This window comes from Falco peregrinus, chromosome 1 (assembly GCF_023634155.1).
Source record: "Falco peregrinus isolate bFalPer1 chromosome 1, bFalPer1.pri, whole genome shotgun sequence".
NCBI lineage: Eukaryota > Metazoa > Chordata > Aves > Falconiformes > Falconidae > Falco > Falco peregrinus.
The window spans coordinates 11086617-11106645 of NC_073721.1; the positions used below are offsets into that span (position 1 = coordinate 11086617).

At 38.7% G+C, this 20029-nt stretch overlaps 2 long non-coding RNA genes across 2 annotated transcripts in view; one reads left to right on the top strand and one right to left on the bottom strand.

Annotated features, from left to right (window-relative positions):
* Nucleotides 1-1373: 1373 nt before the first annotated feature.
* Nucleotides 1374-4163, top strand: LOC114013893 (uncharacterized). The gene is made up of 3 exons (XR_003557151.2): nt 1374-1467; nt 2246-2411; nt 3795-4163. It is a non-coding gene; the product is annotated as an uncharacterized LOC114013893 (long non-coding RNA).
* A 10915-nt stretch (nt 4164-15078) lies between these two features.
* Nucleotides 15079-20029, bottom strand: part of LOC114013910 (uncharacterized) — a 32417-nt gene continuing 27466 nt past the window's right edge. The window contains exons 3-4 of the long non-coding RNA XR_003557169.2: nt 19392-19457; nt 15079-15591 (exon numbers count right to left, since the gene is read on the bottom strand). This is a non-coding gene — a long non-coding RNA (uncharacterized LOC114013910). The remainder of the gene's footprint in view (nt 15592-19391; nt 19458-20029) is intronic.

Below are 20029 nucleotides of genomic sequence, written 5' to 3' on the forward strand. Positions count from 1 at the left end.
GTCTAATCTAAACATCAGAAGCAACTCTGAAATTTAAAAAGGTCATATGCACTCTGCGGTGGTCAGGAGCTTATCAGAAACCATGGCTTTAGACACCATTTGTTGGAAGATCCTGCCATCAACCTGGGCACAAACGATAAAAAGGCTCTTCCCTCACGGTTTTGTCAGTCAGACACGCACGATTATACGGCTCTCATTTCCCACGTACAAAACAAGTGAATTCCGACAACAGAACAACGTGGGGATCTGAAGTCAGCTCTGCAAGTCTTGTATAATATGTTATTTACATTGAAACCAGGAAGAAAAGTGCTCGTTTTCATGCTTCTGAATCCATTTACGGCCCTTTTTCACTGTTCATAAAACTGGTGAATAATGTCTTTCACTGAAAAGACTGTGCAGATCTCAACTTTCCCAAGGAATAATGCATTCCCATAAAGCTGTCGCAGACTCCAAGAAGTGACAGATAAGAGGAAAACAGCACAAATCCAACAGACTTGACAGTTTATTGTTGTGCGAACCAAACGTAATTGATGTCACCGTATCAGAGACTTGCAGGTGTTTAGATTTTAAGATGACATTTGAGACTGTAAAAGTACTATTTGCAGCAAGAGCCTTGATAAATATAATACTGTCTGAAGCTCTGTGTGCCCCCCCAGCTGGTGCTTTAGAAGAGGAGAAAAGGTTAATTTAATCACATCCAGGGAAGTTAGCAAAGTTACTTACTGAAGGCTTAAAAATGAGACTGAACTGCCAAAACCTGCCAACTGCTCGAGCCAAAACGGGCTGCCAAGTGGTGATTTGCACAAAGTGTGTGTGTGGAGATCCAGAAAGGCCCATCTAGAAAGTCAGATCTAGTTTTTGAGGGTTTTTGTTGTCGTTTTCTGTTTGGGGTTCTTTTTTTTTTTTTTTTTGGGGGGGGGGGGGGGGTGGGGCGGGTGTGTGGTAAATTCTACACACTTCAGGGAGCAATTGTCCATGGAAACTCGTGTCCCCTTCAGTTTTCAGCCTTTCTGGAAGAGCCCAAGACTGACTTCTCAAGTGACCCCTGAAGATCAGAGAACAAGATCATGTACGGCCAACTGACTGACATTTCTCTGTGTATATATCTAGATTTAGATACTTGACATCCTCCTTCTCTGCTTATGGAGAAGTAAGAGGAATATTCATTCCTACGCTTGTCCCTGAGCTTTCTTCCCATTCTGCCATCTTCTACCTGGTTTTGCCTACCCACTTTACCTTCTTCTGTTCTCTCTTATTTTCCTTCCTTCAAACGTTTAAACTATTGCATGTTGTTTTCTGTCTTCTTTTTCATCACTTTGTATATTTCTTCTTATTATTCCTAAGTCACTAAACCGGCTTCTTTCCTGCCTTGCAGTGAGCCTGTTTGGAGACATCACCTGCGAGTGATTTCCTGAAACACTGACTCAGTGGAGCCATGGCACAATCACGAAGGTTAACTCCCCAAAGGTAATTAGAAATCTCTCTACTATTTGATTACCATGGAAGCCTCATTCCTGCCAAGGATGGTCTTGTTAAGAAGATGCCAAGTTTCAAGGAAACAATTCAGAAATGCAAGTCGTACATTAGCAGACTCCTAAGCAGAATGTAACAGATCATAAAAACTTACAACACTCAATGCCCTCCTTGAAACAGGATTGGAAGGCAGTGATCCCTCATTGCATGGGAGATACTAGAGAAATGATCTTGCAGCGACAATTCAATAACTCCTAAGTTAAATCTCCTTTTAGATTTGAAGATGTTTATACATATATAGCAAAAACTTAGTTGAGGCAACAGATGCAGTAAAGTTTGCAGAAGCTACTCTGAGCCAGTAAAAAAAAAAAGGCAGTTGATTTGCCAAGAGAAGCAAACACAACCCAGTATATCACACCAAAAAAAAAAAAAAAAAAAAAAAAAAGTTAAAAAGCTATGCATAGTGAAAACCTAGAAATTTGGGTTTTAAAATGCTTTTATTAAGGATTTCAATTCAGCTGGGTTTGCAGAAGTGTTGATGCAGAGCTCTGCCTGCCATTTTGCTGGAACACTGCAGGTGGTTGAATATACTGGGAAAGATACATTTCACTGGAACTTTGAATTTGGATTTTCCTGTGAATTGTCACAACTGTGTTTCAAGTACCTTGGTGGGCTGATACAGGTTTTTCAATGTGTTTCAGAAAAATCATTGTTATTTATTGCTTTGACTGAGTATGAGGAGACTTATCACCATTCTTTAATCTCTTTGCAGGTTTTCAAAAAAGCTCTTAATATACCACCTCATGTTAAAAGTTGTCAGCACCGTTGGCAAGCACTAAAGAGGAACACGAAGGAGTTGTACTTTTCTGGATGTGATTAATTTTGGCACAGTGCTTGTTCCCATGGCTGAGCCCTGCGTGCACTGCTGTTCTTGTCAGGTTTGTTACGTGTATTTTCTCTTTCCAAGGTATTATGTCTTCACTGTGAAACATCCATCCAGACTCAGATTTGGCAAACTGGGTCTGAATCTAGCAGCATGTTGGTTTCCAGGAAAAAATAATTTGTTCCCTTGGAAAGAGGGAAGGGATTTGGATTTTAAAATGCTTCATTGTATTTTACAACACAAAACTCGCTTTACATTTCTGTATGTAACATTTCACAGGCAGATGCTTAGGAGCGACCTTGATGCTCACTGAGTAAATTATAACATGCGATGTGAAACTTCACGTTCTCTTTTTAAATGTTAAATTCTTAGAGAGTAATAATAAGCTTCAGAATTTCGATGTTCCGAACATGACTGTTGACAGTATGTTTTCCTTTCTAGCTAAGGGCAGTATATAGTCAGTGGAATTTTTAAGCAGGTTTTCCTCCCTAGGAAATTAGCCTTGAAATTATAACACAGCTAAGGAAACTGAGTAAAGACACAGGTACTGTACATAATCTCCCAAGCTGTCTGTGAGAGACTTAAGAGGAAACAGAAGTGACTTAAAGCTTTTCTAAACTAGATTCTGTGTATACAGACAGAAACCCCTATATGGGGTTAATTTGAACATTCATCTAGTTCACTCTTTTGTTTCTAACAGAGATTACATAGAAAATTCAAAGAAGCTCATATTAAACAGAGGTCGGATTTAATTGCCTCCGTATTTATTTTATTTCTTACCTCAACTTGCTAATAAAGCATAGAGCTCATCATGGATATGACGCAAATATGAAGCAGGATTAGTATTTAATACTGTGGTAACAGTCTCCAGTCAGATCTTCTGGTGGTGCATGGAGTGAACAATGTAAATAGCTTCTAAATATCAATACAGTTTTATTGCTGGGGGAAATATATATATTCCTGAAAAACCTGAATGATCAGTGCTAAATCTTGAGGGAAGTGTTTCTATTTGCATTGCAATATAAGCAATTAATTCATTACTAGCTGTCTTTCAACTGCTGTAATACTTTAAGATAAATGGATGGTTATCTGCAAAAGAAAAGTCTGTCACGGCCAGGGCAGGTCTGTGGTAAAATGGGAGCAGTTCAGTAGTGAACATGGAGGCTATAGGGATGTGTCTTCCAGGAATGGCTACCCATGGCTTCACTATAGTGATCCACACTTCTCCTGTTTTATCTTGGGCATAATTTATTTTACTTTATATAATACTGATATTCTGGGAAGTTGTGCCTTCATGAAGGGCCTTTTAATGATAATAATGGATATTTGGGTGTGGTTTTGTGGCAGTTTAAGAAAAAAAAAATTCCTCCTCAAAAATACATATTTAAAGGAGGACTTCATATTTTGTTGACACCAGCAAACTTTTGATTTACCACAGATGAAGGATACCAAGTACACAGTCCAGGAGTCATAAATTCTGCTTACTCTCGGCTCAGTTCAGGGAGAGATTGCAGCGGTGATGTCCTTCCAGTTTCATTCTTGTTGTAAGTATTAGGATTTGGGAAGAGCTGACTATTTTTGTTCACGATATTTGGTGCTCTGAAGCTGCCAGCTTAGATGCTTGTTGTAAGGTGAATTATTGTCTGTTAGGCCTGGGGTGAAAAAAGTTTCATAGAAAATAGAAAGCTAAGTATGTTTTTGTAATAAAATAATTTTGAAATGAAAGTAATTCTTCTGTTTCTTGAATTGTTATTTCATCTGCTGATGAATAGGGAATGGTGTGCTGCAGTAGTTCTTATTTCAGTCAAATCCGCGTTAAGTTATGGTACAGACTTCAGCCCAACAGATTTGTGTGTTAACTAGTCAGAGTCATCGTTATTAAATTATTATATTAATCATTGTGATGTTTCTGAGCTTTGTTATTCCAGTTAAATACAACTTTCTAGAAGTTAAGGGTTTGATTGTGTGTTGCTCGGTTATTCAAAGCTGTTGGTATGCAGCTTTCAGCCAGTATATTTCTGATATGGTTATTGGCTTAAAAAAAAAAAAAAAAAGGCAATTGTATATTTTAATTTTCTGTACTGCCAATATTGAAGGAAGTCTCCCTCATTTTTTGCTCAGGGAGATAACTCAGCTGATAACCTTTGTATAGTTCAGAGACTCACTTCATTGCTTTCTAATAGAGTTTCTGGAGAGTATAGATTTAGATTACAATGTCGAATGACCATAGGGCCTCAGGGAAATATGTTCTCATTAATGGACTTGTTAATGATTATCATTGAAGGGACGCTAATAGTATCAGATGTAAACGTTGTCACAGCCCTCTATCTTTATCAGGCAGATATGGAGATGCATCATTAATTCACACAGACTGATTCTCAGAGCTGTGCAAATGGATGATGCGGTATGATAATGTCTGAAGGAAATTAAAAGCTGTGCGTTATCAATTTAATATTTCAGATGACTATTTCCAATTCATACGGTCTAAGAGATAAGAGGAATTGAACCGTGACAGTAGTACGGATCATTCAAAAGAGATCAAAATCAGAGTGTGCCTCCATCAGTTCCAGCTTCGCAGTGGTCTTTTGCATCCTCTTTGAGAGGGTTGTGACAAATGCAAACTTGTACCGGTGAAGTCTCTCAGCTGAAAAGTTAAACACACATACGCTATATAAACACAAAAAGCCTATGGCAATATGAAACAGTTTGCAGAATCTAGAATAATTTTAAAACAATCTCTTTTTCAGGAGTTACGTTTATTCAAGTACAGTAGTATCTTTTTTTCTTTATCTTGACTTCAATGGGTTTATTCATAATGCATTGAGAGCAATAAATCAGAATCCATCTGAAATTTGTAGCTTTTGACACTACATATTAATAGCATATTTGTTAATTCTTTGCTCAAATGTTATAACCATTTGATTATGAGTAGTTGGTTGGGAAGCAGTGGTGGTGGTATTTCTTTGCTAGGAAACACCCTGGATTATTTCTTTGTTGTAATCACCTGAAATATCAGTATTTTCAGAACAAAGGAGAAATGTGATTTATTTTTTTTTTTTTTTTGTACGCAGTCATGAAGGTAAGCTTTTAGAAATAATAGTGCACTTATAACTATGCTATCACTTTTGTTGGAAATGGTAAAGAGCTGGGTGCTAAGATCGAATCAAAAAGTTGCTTTTCAGTGATCTGTTTTGATATCAGCCTGTCCTATTGGATGGGTCTCCCTCAAGGGAAGGGAGGTAGAAGAGCAGATTTTACGAATGGTAACAGTGTTGAGTTGTCCTAAAAGGAGGACAAAATATGAGCAGCTAATACTGTCACTTGTGCTGAATTCTAAATGGTTGTAGAGTCCTGAATGAGGGAAATCACCAAGGGCAAATGTATGGGGTGTAAATGAATTTGCCTTTGAAATGGCAAATGGGATGTCCCTACTGAAAGATAAACAAATTTAACAAACTACGGAGATATTCTTTTACGTCAGTGAGGAATCAACAGAACCCTGAACTAAGCATGTACGTCAAAGTAGGGAGCAATTGATTTCATATAGGAGAAAAATCACAGGATCGTGTAGAATAATGAAAAGATGAAAAGCACACTACTAGAATGCTACACACCATTGAAAGATACATAAATTCTCTCGAGTCTACTCAATTACATTCCTATTTTAGGAAAAAATGCTGTAAGAACATTTTTTGTGTGTGTCTCAAGGGTAAAGCTGCTACAGCATTAATCTGTTACAAACTATCAAACTTTGAAAGAATGTTAGTGAAGTACTTTGGGAATTGATGAAAAGAGTCACAAGGTCCAGCTCCAGAAGAATGCTATCTCAGTCCACGTGCCCTGTGCTTTTACGGGTGCAGGTGAAAGATTACACCAAGTAAGGTCTCGCAGAACTGGAAAAGATGTAAAAACGAATATTGACAAAGGAAATTTACATCAGAGACTCTTCTTTCAAGCAGGACAGCAGCAAGGGAAGTTATCTGTGAAATCAGATCTCAACACAGCTATGGTAGAAAATTCACGCTTAGTGCTATGCTCCCGGCAGCCAGCCTTGAGGGGACACCAGCCGTGGCTGTGCTGGCTGGGTTTGGTCAGCACGTGTAAGGTGCCACAGTTACTCTACCTGTTGCTAAGGCAGTGGGTGAGCAGAAGCTAAACCACAAAAAAAGTTAGGTAAGGCTTCAGTATTTTTAGCTTCACAAGAGGGGAAAAAAAACCAAAACTGAAGAAAAGCTTTATTTCTGGTATTTCCTGCCCACACTTACATACACTTGAGTCTCACAGAACTTATACGTTGTTGATAAATCTATGAAATGAAGTATTCCAATTACTTATCTCTAATTAAAACATACAAACATCTGAAATTGGTCCAGTGCTGCTATAGATGTCATTTTATTAAATTATTTCTGTGCTGCAAGAGAGGAATTGGTGCTCTTTTTCTGAAGTCTTACGTATTCCTCTGGCACTATTCTTGCAGCAATACACTCTGCTCCTTTCTGAATTCCCAAGACTGGAGAATAATGCTCTCTTGCTTCCTCTCAGTTGTTTGGACATTGTCTTTTGTCCGGGGCTGCCAAACCTTGCAGATTTTTGAAAATGTGGGGAGTGTATTGTAAGGTCTGTAATGATTACCTGGCTTGCTGTGAAAATTTGGAGAAGTGAAACATTAGCATTTTTCGTGCCATGTGAACTCTACTTTTCACAAAGGTAGTTCTCTTTCTCTCTTATCCATACTGATTTGATGTGGGTTTTATGTTGCACTCTGTGCAAGGTATAAAATTTGCCACCTATTCATCTCAGTCTCTCTGTCACGCTTCTCACCTGCTTTTAATTTCCCCTTAGGAAGTCACTTCTATCCCCATTGCAAGATTCTAATTTTAATAATCCTAATCTATCCAGAGCTTTTTCACCCAAGAAATATTTCACTGCACACATCACTTAGTGTGTTGATATTTCTTGTTAGTATGCAGTGTCAGGTTAGCACCTCTAGATAACCTTGATAAATTAAAAATTGGCTTATCAATATTCAATCAGCCTAGCTCATTTATCCAAATGTCTGACTTCCTTTCTGTCAGAGCTGAGCTAAAAAGGCACTGCAAAAGCAAATGGAATTAAAATTGTATATTTTCCTTTTAATCATAAATTAAATCAGTCTGCTGCTATTGTCACCTTAAATGTCACGGTTTAGCAACGGTGAAATAATATACAGTGGCGTATATATATAATGATATCACAAAATGCTAATTTTCATCAGACTTATTTTTTGAATAAAGTGAACATTTAATAAACACTTTATCAGGAAAATTAGGGAAATGTGGGTCTGGTCTGCCCAGTTCTTTGTATTACTATTGAGTCTTGCTGATTCTTCTATGTTATTTCTTAAATTTATGGAATTTTCTGTCTTCCAAAGATCTGGGGGGCAGGTGAGGTGAGCACCTCCTGAACTCCTCTCCTTTTAGCATACCAACAGCTGCGTAGTTTTCCAAATCACATCTCCCTTCACCTTGTGCTTCATTGCCTTTGCAGCTTAGAAATCCTCAAACGTCCTTTGTGTTTGCACAGCAATTGTTAAACAGCGGTTTTCTGTAACTGTCCTACTCAGTCCGTCAGCTGCTTTTACTGCCTTGCACCAGTGCCTGCTGCCCATCATCTTGATTTTGCAAGTTGCAGCGTAAGTTATTCAAGGGAAACGACAGTGGTTTTTTAACATTATAACAAAATCTAACAACACATGGTGTGAAAGGACAGGCCTAGAGAAACTCAGCAGGGCAAGGTTTGCAAGAGCCGTGGAGATGCCATAGATAGATCTGATTGTTAGTAGACAGATGGGCAGTAGGATTGTCACTGAAGGGGATCCTCACCTCTCCCTGTGTGAGAACAGCTCCCTGATGTTCTGGGGATTAGGCAGGAACCCTGAAGCTCCAGGATGCTCTGTGATATATTCTTAAAAACATTCACGTGCTCCTTGCTCAATGACTTTCTGTTGATGAAACCTGTCTACGCTGTCAGTCAATAGAAGCCAAAAAGAGGCCAATCTTTTATCTCAATACATAGACCTCATTAATTTACGTATAACATGAACCCTGAAGGCCCTAACTCATAAAATGAAAATTTCCTGGGAGTTTATCACCTAGGTTCATTTTGTATGTTTACAGCTGTCCAGGAAACAGAGGGCACCGGCAATTCCTTAATTTACTTCTGTTTTCAGTGTTCTCTAATTTTGTGTTGAAAATTAATTCCTGATGGAGCTCCAGAATTATTTGGGTTGATGTTTTTTGTTATCCCTGCTGCCAACTCAGAAATGCACTGTGAGCACTGCTTATTCTACTGAAGTTAACCTACATGGGGGTTTACATTAAGATAGTTAAAGTTATTTCAGCCCTGTAAATTGAAAAACGGAAGGTCAAGCTATTTCCCTTTGAATTAATGTAAGCAAAATATTTAAACAAAACCTTGTGGGTTTAAAACCTTCAATTTAAAAGTAAAAACCTTGCTGTAAAAAGAAAAAAAAAACCAACCCCAAAATAATGGAAATTTACATGAAATATTTGTATGTGTTTGCTTTGCAAGGAATGCTGTTCTCTGAATTTAGCATCCTGGTGAAAAACTGAATTATTTGTATATTTCTAATGGCTTAACTGATGAACTGATTCAAGCATTCAAGTACATTTTGTATGCCTAGACTGCTTCCATGACACTCTCCTTATCTGAACTTGACACAGCCTTATAACAGAAACCTAGTAAAACATGGAAGACAGAGTCAATTAAAAATAATTTTCAGGAAAGTCCCTCCCCAGATTTGAAAGTTTTCCTGGAAAATAGGCAAAAAGATCAACATTTTATTCTTTAAAATGTCCTGGTAATTTTAAAAGCTTTACCTAGTAAATTAGTTTCTGAATTTTGCAGCTGCCCAAGAACACTAATATTAGAAAAAATTAAGACTGTTTTCTTAACTTAGAACTTTTCTTACATTAAAATTTGCCAACTGGTGTTTAGTAACTTCTCAGAGAGTCTTTAAAAACACCCCTCCCCCATTTGAGTTTATTCATGGCCTAGGTCACTCATTGATTCTTCAGCTATTCTTGCCTTTCCCCATCCCAAGTGCAGTTATTTTAAAATTAAATAACTATGAGATGGTTTTAATTAAATCCTGCCAAGATTTAAAGGTTTGTTTCACTTTGAAAGCTCAGTACAATTGTTGCTAATTTTAAAGGAACCAACAAAAATGCTTCAGCCAGTCTATATGCACCATGGAGAAAAGATACAGGGGGAAATGCAGGCAAGGAATCACCGTTTGTACTTTTCTATCTCAGCAAGTTGATGCACTTTTATATTAGACAAATATTTTTGTGAGTTTCCTAGTGGGATTGGCAGTGCATTTTTAAAAAGTGAGCATTTGCAAAGCATATACAATATCAAAGATATCATTTGATATCATCAAAATCTTGCTCTGCTAGTTTCACTGTAATCTAGGTAGAAATGTAACATAGGAATGACCTTATTGTATGGTTTTGCATCAATAAGTTCTTTGTACTTTGGTGCAACCACACGTTTACCCTGGGTTAAAGCTGCTAATTTGAATTCTATAAAACAATGGCCCCTTTTTTCATTGAAACAGTGCAGAGAAGCAGTGCTGTCCTGCTGCTGATGTTATTGTTCACCAAATAGACTTCTAGAAGCAGGAAGGAAAAACGTGCCCGTTTCAAAGCTTGGTTATCTGCGTTTAGGATGCCTGGTGCTTCTTTAAATCACCAGCCCTGCAAAGCAGGGGTTTTGTGGTTAACCTGTACCTTGTCAGTGCATCAGACTGCTCTTTTGTGTAGTTTCTGCAGGGTAGGCAAGCCCCCAATAGGGGTGGATGGCTGGAAGATGCTCCGTGTCCTCTTCTTGGTAACTCATCTCCTTCCACTGCAGAACCAGTTTTTTCTTTAGGGTTTGGGATTATGGAGTAGGATGGAGTAAATGAAAGTAGCTGAAATGAACAGCAGGTGAGGAGGGAGTGCATCCTGGGACACTGGCCAGAGGATGGAAGTCAAACACTGTTCTAAAAGTACAAAATACTTATGCATTTGCATAACACCAAAGAAGAAAAACACAATTACCACTAACAGAAGTTTCAAATATCCAGACTGGAACATGATTCAGTGGGTGGGAAATTTTGGTAACCACAGCAACAGTAGGCAGCTTCAGCCTACTGCAGCCTTGCAGCAGGAATGTAATAGAGCAGCGGTGGAATTTATGCTTGTTTCTTGGAAAAGATGAACAGATCCTAAGGATGATATTGGAGAACAAAACTCTTTCTGAGTCTGAATTTTAATAGAAAACCTAAAGTTTCCACACAACTTACTATCTTGTAATCAACTAGTCGAAAGTCTGTCCAAGGAAGAAGAGAACCTCTTTGCTTTCATTTTGCAGTTCCATGTTAGCCGAGATCTGTGAAATGTATATTTTCATGATACTGTACTGGAAGCTGTGCTTACCTGGCTGTCTTTATACTATGTATTTCCTTTTACGTATATAGAGATATATATTTATTTTACAAATACATAGATATATATATGTATTTCTTTTTAGACAATGTTTAAATTTCATAGTAATCCACATTTTGAAGTTAACCTTAAAATCTGCAGTTGCTCTTGCTACTTCAACGGTATTAACAGATTGGATTACAACTCTGCCTGTATTGCTTTGACTTTTGCAATACCTGCGATGTACGTTAGGGTTTAAAATCAGGTCTAATAACTAAAATGTGTGCTTGGTTGATAGCTAGGCATGTAAAGCTAAAGGGAGATATTGTCTGATGAAAGTCATGGTAGTTACATACAAGGAGGGCTATCTAATGTCCTTATGATGCACTGTTTTCTTAATTAGCAGATTATCACCTTCTTCCTAAGAGTCTCTGAAGGTCTGGCCAAAACCCACGTGCCCTAGCTTTACCTGCCTGCTTCTTCTTGAAGCATCCGTTAGAAGAAGGTCCTAAGCGCTGCAGAAATATTGACTGTTGTTGCATAAATAATGGTGATCTGAGGTACAGGCTGGTGACCCTCCAAGCAAGGAGGCTGTCAGTGGCCAAATCCACAATGTCTTGGCCCCTCTGTCTCCTGCCCTTCACGCAGAAAGCAGTAATTCCTTTGGGCAACTGCAGGGGGAGGGAGGGAGAGAAAAAATATGAAAAATAAAACTGATTTCAGTTTTATAAATATAGTTTTTAATAAAACTAATAAAAACAATATCGGGGTTTTTTTCCTCATACACAAAATGAAGATCAGTTACCTCAAAATACCGAAACCTTAAATCCAAATTCAAACCAGTTTGTTTAATTTTAAAAAAACAGTGGGTCGCCTTATTTCTTATAAAATATAAAATTGCAGAGTACTGGTTTTATCTCCTAATGATGGAAGGAGGGAATCAGATCTTTTGATGGGAATGTGGAGGTGGAAAACAGATGTGCTTAGGGCATTTCATGAGATAGCGTGCGCTGTAAGGTTAATGTACACATTAAAATACGTAGCACCTGTAGCCATGTGGGAGGGGTGAACATGGTGGCTGGCTGGACTTTTTTCCAAAACTGAATTTCACAGGAAGACCACACTGGTGTGTTAAGTCTGTGCGAGATGCTGGGGAGAGATGTATGTCAGCCTAACCTCAGGCAAGGGAAAACAGCCAGGGTCTGACAGCAAAATGAATCATACTATTTTGTGAATTTCTTTAATGTCCCACTAAATCAGACAGAGAGCAATTTGGCCCAGATTTAGCCCTAAACTATTTACTTTCAAATACCTTTCCATTAGACAGTGCTGAGCAAAGAAATGAACTCACTTAATGGATGCAAATTAAGCTTTTTCTCAATCTCTGGTTGTCAATGGCTTTGTTGTATATTGATTACTGTACACATTTACAGGACTCCACAGATGAATATTTGCTGAGAAGGAGGTTTCAGTTGCTGCAATAGCTCGGTTGCTTGATAAGGCCATGTGAAGATACATTTCATGGTGGACTTTCACAGTATTCTCAGAATCTCTTTTAAACCTTCGAAGATGCTGAGCAAATTGCAAGTCGGGAGCATTCTTGGTTTAATGAGAGACCCAAATATGTTTGTACTAGAAAAATAACTGGAGTGTTTGGGTATTATTAGTAATACAGACTTAGAAAACAGTATTTAGGAATTTTCAGTCTCCTCCTGCTGTAATTAATGTATATTTCATTTAAACAATTCTTAAAATATTCTCTTATTCTGTCTAGAAATTTTCTCCCATGAACTAGAGCTCCTTCAATGTAAGTGATGATAACGATGCCCTGGTTTTCATCTTAGCCAGTTACAGGTCTAATATGTGAATCATCACATATTCTTTGTATAATTGCCATTTCTGTCCTATACTTCATGTTTAGATGAAGTAAAATTGCTCTTATTTGTTCTTTATGTGATCCGACCTCTGGCCTCATTGGAGAAGGAAAAAAAAACCAAAACCCAAATCATTTATTTCATTTCAGCAACTAATAATTCTAGGTTTTATTTCAGTCGGGGTAAACCTTAGGAAAAGATTTCAGTGTAGCTTCTGAAAAGAAAATCGCTTGAGCTGAAGAGGCATTAATTTCTACTGTGCTTTCAATTTCCTCTGGCATTTATGGAAACTGATAACTTTCAGAATTAACTTCCAAAAAGCTAATTACCAACACAAGGACACAACATATCTTTTATCCTTTCTCATGGATGCATATATGCTCACCATCAGGTAGGAAGATACACATCCTTTACCTTGACAGACGGGTTATATATGGAAATTATATCCTGGTTTACTTCTGTTTGTGAGTTGCCAAACATTTGGTCATCTTTGTGTGCCTTGCAATGGGTCTTTGGTTTTTTGACTTAAGCAAGATTCTTGGCAGACAACCATTTTGGTGGATGGCCACATCTGCAAATGATACTAATTAATAAAGTTTCCTTGCCTTCTGCAAGGAAAGAGTAATTTATAGTTGCATCAAGATGCTAACCCTCACTGAAGAAAGTACTATCTAGCAGGATAATTGGCATGGATTTCTTTCTCTAGAGAATACTGAAGAACCAAAACAAGGTAAAGTGTTGTTTTGGTGGGGGTTTTTTTTGAGTGTAATTAAATTCATACCTCAATTGGAGGTTTTTCTGCTAAAAGGTGTGCAGGTAAGAGCACTGGGCTTCACTCCTGAAACTGAATTAGGCTACAGTGTTAGCTTGCATGTCAAGCTTGACCGTGAGGATGCCAGCTGTTAATACCAAGTCAAGCATGACTTTGGAATAAGCTAAGTAAAAAGTGAGGTTACCTTTGTTCTCATCAGTTTCTTTTCATGATCACAAAGATATTAATGCATGAAAAAATAATTTCTGGCTAGTGATCCAAAATGCAGTTCTAGGCACGTATGGGAAAGCACTAAGACTGCTGGGGAATGACCCAGTCACCTCCAGAGTTGGGATGGCAGTGGTCCTCCTGGCCTTCTCACTCATCTCAGATCTCATGCTGTGTGTCTGCTTGGCAAGTGCTGCCCTCCCTCAGCAGAGCCTGCCCAGCGAGAGTGTATTTCCCGGGGCACTTTGGTGATGGATCTCTGTGGACCCACCAGCTGGGCTGGGTGCTGATGTGCTGAGCTTAGAGAGTCCTAGTGTGTATCCTGGGTCTCCTCAGCTCCCCGGGGTGCCCTCTGCTCTGTCTCTGTGAGTGGAGTGCAAGTAAACCCTCAACAATTTAAACTTTTTAAATATTCTTAGGTAGGTAACGAAAATCTTCTTTAGACAATTAAAATGCTTAGCGATTAACTAAGCAGCTGATCGTGGCCAGCCAGTGCTGGCAGAGAATACTGGTGACTTTTATTTTAAAATGAGAAAATGAGAAACCTTGTAACTGAGACTTCTTGCTAGGATGAGAAAAACATTTCTTTGCCTTAACGTTGCGTTGTACATATTTTTCCACTTTAATGATAAGAGTAGCCAAAAAGCGTGAAAAAAAATCTATAATTAGCTCCAGCTATGTAAGTATAAATCCATCTGCTAGTTAGCCTTTAGAAAAAGAGCCGTTTATGTTAAATTCATTAAAACTTCCCCATTAAAAAATGAGCACCCATGAATTAGTTTGACAGGGAAAAACTGCTGGAGCGTTTGCTTGGATTTGGCTTGGTGTGCTCCCAGCCTTTGTCTTCACTGCAAGCGTTGCTGCCAGTTACTTCACCCAGCCTAGCCACAGCCTTGGAGCCCAGAGTGATTTGATTAGCAGATGATAAATTACGCTAACTCGAACTGTAGCTTGTGGTTGAAGTCCCACTGCATTATTACTTTGGTTCTCAGCAGAGTTTGAATATTATACCACAGGACCTTTGAGGCTGGCGAGTTCGGATTTGAAGTGTTTCTTTAAGTTAGAAATATCAGTGACTGGATGGGAGTCTGTTTATAGTAAATATATACACGTATGGCTTTTGCTAATGTTGCAATGAAAGGAAGCTGAATAAAGAGGTAAGTCACTCAGATGTAAGCAGCTCATCAGAAATGTTCACAAAGTTGACAACCAATTCAGCTTGTGAGGCCGAAATGTTTTCATTGTGAGGTGTCAGTATTCTTGACACAAGCTGCTGCTTTTTTTTTTCCTGTTTACAAGAGAAAAATCTCCCCAAAAATCTACAAGTGTTTTTTTCTCTCAAAGCACACTCAAAGGAGAGGTGCGAGTGGGGATAAAATATGAATAGAATTTATAGTATCCCCTGTTCTCTTTAAGCAGAGTTCTCTGTATTATCATGAATTTCTGAACTCTCTTCAGAAGCTGCAATACTGAAGCTGATTTATTGTTAGCTTTGCTTCAAAGCAGTTTAGACCATGACCTAAATTATCTGATTAATAAGTGAGTTAGCTGTGTGTTAAGTCCCACGCAGTTCAGGTAGGGAACTGCCTACTGCATTTATCTGTTTGTGCTCAGGAGAGCTTCAGTTCTTCTGCCTTCTTGGTTTCTCTAAAGGTAAGCGTGCAGGGTTAAAAGAAAAAAGCTGTAACACTGAAGAAGTACTTATAATTGTGTTTTAGCAGTAGTTTCTGTCAACTTCATGACTACTATTCCAGGCATCTTTTGCATGGTTATTTTTTATTTAACATTGGCTAGTACACATTTTTCTGCACTTTTCCCTCTAAAATTTAAGCAAATTGAGAGCTTACGATTATTCCCCTGTTCATTATCACCCAGGCTCAGCTTGATTGAGTCACAGGAGATGGGAAGGGTAAACTAGAAAAGAAGAAATACACAAAAAGATGATGGTATTGCCATAAGTAACTTCACAATGCTTGTTGGAAACACATAGAAATGATATGTTACAAAGAATATTGTGCTTCCCAACCCTTGGATACTGCAAGTAAGTTTGTACTTTGCTCCCAAATCTATTTATAGTTCCTAGATTATGTGAAGTCCTTATGAAATTGTTTAGTACCCATGGTTACCAAACACATGTTGTAAACTAACGCAATTCTAGTGCTGCGATAGATCAGCAATTCTTTGTCTTTTTTTTTTTTTTTTTTTTTTTTTTTTCTCCAGTATTCTGGTACAAATCCTCACAGGTATAGATAATTAAATTAAAAAATATATATATTTCCTGTGTTTGCAATAAACTGTATCTAATGTTACCTGTATGTATTCTACATGGCTTTACTGTCAGCATAGTATTGTGGCACTTTGGAAACATAGTCTTGGCCTGCATTGTATTCCAATGAAAACTGTCCGTCTTTAGGACATACAAATTCTAAATAAATGAGAAAGAGCTGAAAAGCCTTCATGCTTAAATCTAAGATGGAAACTGCACCTCAGCCACATAAACCTTCCTTTTTATTGTCTTTTTCTATTGCAAATGTGAGCAGCCAGCAGCGACTGTTGGAGCTATAATAATTGTAGCGTTAGAGGTCCTGTGATATTTTCTTCAGCTGGTAAGATTCACACTTTTTTAATGTTTTGTTCTTTTCATCTGATGATTCAGGAAATGTGTGAAATTGAGCGAGGGTGCTGTGTCGTATGGATTCTCTGTGACAGAAAGGTAGGGATATTCACCAAAGATTTCTACAGCTATGAATGATTCCCTGTGAAGGGAAGAAAAACTGACATAATTGGCATACAGTGAAATTAAAGCTATTATTTCTTGATCCTGTTGTTTCTTTTTTCTCCTTTTTAATGCATTAAACCTTTGGGGTTTTTGTCTTTCTCTTGACACCTCTGATATGTATCTCTTGCACACATACAAAAGTTGCATCATGCTAATGTGAACTATAACAGAAAAAAATATTTACAAACTGTTTTAGTTTTAGCTACTCCTTTCCTGTTTTCCTCTAATCCCTTCATATGCACTATGTATACATCTAATTAAATCAAGTAGCAAAAGGCAACATGACACCCGTATGTATCAGTAATTAGCAAGTACAGTCTGATTGCCATCAGAAGCGGGTAATGTTTTGGCACTAATGGGCCATTACAATGAGTGGGCATTACAGTCCCAGCACTTCTTTAGTGTAATCATCTTGTCCTGTGCATTTTCTGTTTTTCTTGCTGACAGCAGCTTGAAGTAAAATCTCAACTAAACCAGGTAATCCATCTGATCCAAACCTGCTCGCTAAGGAAAAACTGTTGGGAAAAGGAAGTATTTGGAATATCGTTAATATTTCAGAAGTATGTTTATATCATCTAGGCTTGTATTGTTTTCCACTCTAATCATGCTACTTGCTTTTAAACAAAAGTTTACAGGAATCCGTTCGATTCACAGGAGACCTACAAAACTGTAATGCATATATTCATTCCTATGAACTGTTTATTGTATCATTGCAATTCATCTCCCCCTTCAGCTATGTGTGGTATATGGTAAACACAGTAATTGGAAACATATCTGAAACGCCTGTTGCTCTAAATAGATTTCTGGAAGGGAGGGGAAAAAAGTAAATAGTTTGTACAGAGCTTTATTTGTAGAACATAGATTCTTGTTTCATTTGCTCGTTCTTTTCTAAGCAGTATACAGGGACTGGTAGGGGTAGTGTTGTTCTTTACCAATGGATAAAAAAATCACTTGCTACACACTTCTGTCAGCATTTATGCTGTCTTTAGGGACTGGGAGGCTAAGGTAAGAGAGGCTCGTGGCTGGACAGGAGATAGCACCTGGTTCTGCCCTGGCTCAGCTGTTAGCACAACCTGCCCAGTGCTGAGCCTTGCCAGCAGCAGCTTCTCTTCTGCCTCACAGCGTGGGGCTGGAGCCACATCAGGCATTTTGCAAGGGCTGTGCAGAGTGGCCTCCCATCAGGAACGACTGAGCAAACACCCACTCTGTGTGTAGGGTTGTTTAGGAAGGGAGAGACTATTTAATTACGTGCTGCAAACCACATTATACCTGGAAGAAAGACAATTTTCCCTTCCCTTTTTAGCCTGGCTATGAAGCTTGGCATAGCTAGAGCATGGGAAGTCTGTGGGAGGAAAGTATTGTATGTCTTGAGATATAGGATGCCAACAGCTATGAGCCTCGCTCCCCATTTTATACCTGCCTTGGGCACAGCACGTGAAAGCAGCCCAAAGCTGCTAACGTAAGAGTGTGAAATGCCCAACTAGAGAGTGGGCAGCTGCTCGGAGAGTGAAATGCCGTGAAAATGGGTATGTCCAAATGGCTATGTGATTGCACTGCGCTCCTCACCCCACCGTGGAGGAGCTCTAAGGTGGGAAAAGTGCAGCCACTGGCCTGTGCGGGAAGGACCCGCTCCCTCCGCTGTTTCCCCGGCTGCTACCACCTGATGCCTCCAGCCCACATCAGTGCAGCTGGTGCTGGCATTACCATGGCTCTGCCCTGAGCGAGCCCAGCTGCCAGCGCAGGCTGCAACAGTGCAGGAGCTGCTCCTTGCTACCTCCTGGTTCAGGCTTGTTCTTCAGGAACTCCAAGTTATCCCAAACCGGAACGTGTTTGGGCGAATGCTTAGGATATGTAAATCCAGGACAACACTAAGGTGGTGATATTTGTGACCTGAGCCTCAGTATACTGCTGACAAGCTGATCTCAGCATCTGTTGTGTGAGATAATTGGTGTGTCTTGGCTTTGTGTCTAGCATTAGGCTGAGCAGAAAGATGAACATGCTGTGCAGATTAAGGTTAAGCCAAGAACAACATTTCCATGAATGTCGCTGGAAGTAAGTTTGTCCGCAGCATGATCGTGCAAACGTGATGTGTCTCCCCATGAATCGTTTACTCTCTTCCTTCCAGATGCTCTTAGGTTCTGTGTGGGTTTGTTTCTTTGTGATTTATGTGGAAAAATACCTGTCATCACACCGTTAACAGTTCCTGGACACTACTGTTCTTTAATGTCACTGTCATCTGGGCCTTGTGAGATCACTCCCATTATAGGCTTAGGTAGTCAAACTCTTTTAACATGCAGTATTTGATCTGTCTATCTAGAACGTTGCATGAGTAGTTTTAACTACATCAGCTGTGAGTAAAGCTATACTTATAATCACAGAGCAGCAGAAGACATAGTAGGAAAAACAGATATTCAAGAAAACAGGTAATTGATTGGAAGAAAAAGTGAATGAAGCCAAATCTGAATATGAGATTTTGGATTCCGTAATGATTTATGCTTTAAAATCCATGTGGTTTTGGTGTAACTTGCAAGTGAAAAAAACTAGTAATTGATATCAAAGACCTACCTGTGGACTTTAAGTTGGGCTATGAATAACAGCAGGAACATCTCTATGTGCAAAACTGATCACAGAAAACTTTTATAACTGTTAAGTTTTAATTGTAAAGGGGTTGTTTTGGGGTTTGCTGTGGGGGTTTTTTGTGTGTGGGTTTTGGTGGGGGGTTTTGGGGGTTTTTTTTTTGCTATGTCACTTGCTCTTCTGTAAAGACTTTCAAATAACTGAGAGAATTTACCAAAATTTTGAAACTAAACATGCTGGACTCTGTTAACTTCTTGCTTTTGCCTTCTCACGAGCAGTGAGATGATGGACATCAATAGCAGTGATTTGAACTGAACATTTTAGCTTCAGATTTCAGTATTTATGGAAGGAAGAATACCTGTCTTATTGTGGTCCTCACGATTCTTGAAGTCATTCTTGAGGCATTTGTAATCAGATGCAATTTCTGCAATGGTAATGGGGTTTGTGAATTACTTGCAGACCTATCTAAAAATCTTGCTCTTGAATCTTTTTTTTATTTTCTGTAGTGATTATTCTCCCCCCACCCCACTCACCCACCACCCTCAAAGTAAGTTTGTTTTAAAGCCAAGTTTTCCCAGCTGAAACCTGCTCTCTACGTTTTTCCTGGGCTCACCACTGCAAAACTCATATACAAGGAAGGAGACTCTGCATCAGCTATAACAGAATTCAGGCTGAGTAAAGCGTATTGTGCTTTTCAGCAAAATGCTGTTTCTCCCTCCTTTTTTCTCACTCTTAAGTCTCTCCATTTACTTTATTTTTAATATATATTTTAAGTCTGAATGTTCTTTCCTTCACTTTTTTTCCTATTTTATTTCCTCTTGAGTGGGATTTGATCCCAGTAGAGCTGGGTTTCAAGCTGATCTTTTAGAAACAGGATTTGATTGGCTTAGGCATAAACCACAGTAAATAAATTCTCCTCTTTAATATTCCTAAATTTAAAGTGAAAACTCAATTTCACTTCAGGAGATGCTACTAACACCTCTGTAACTTCATTGT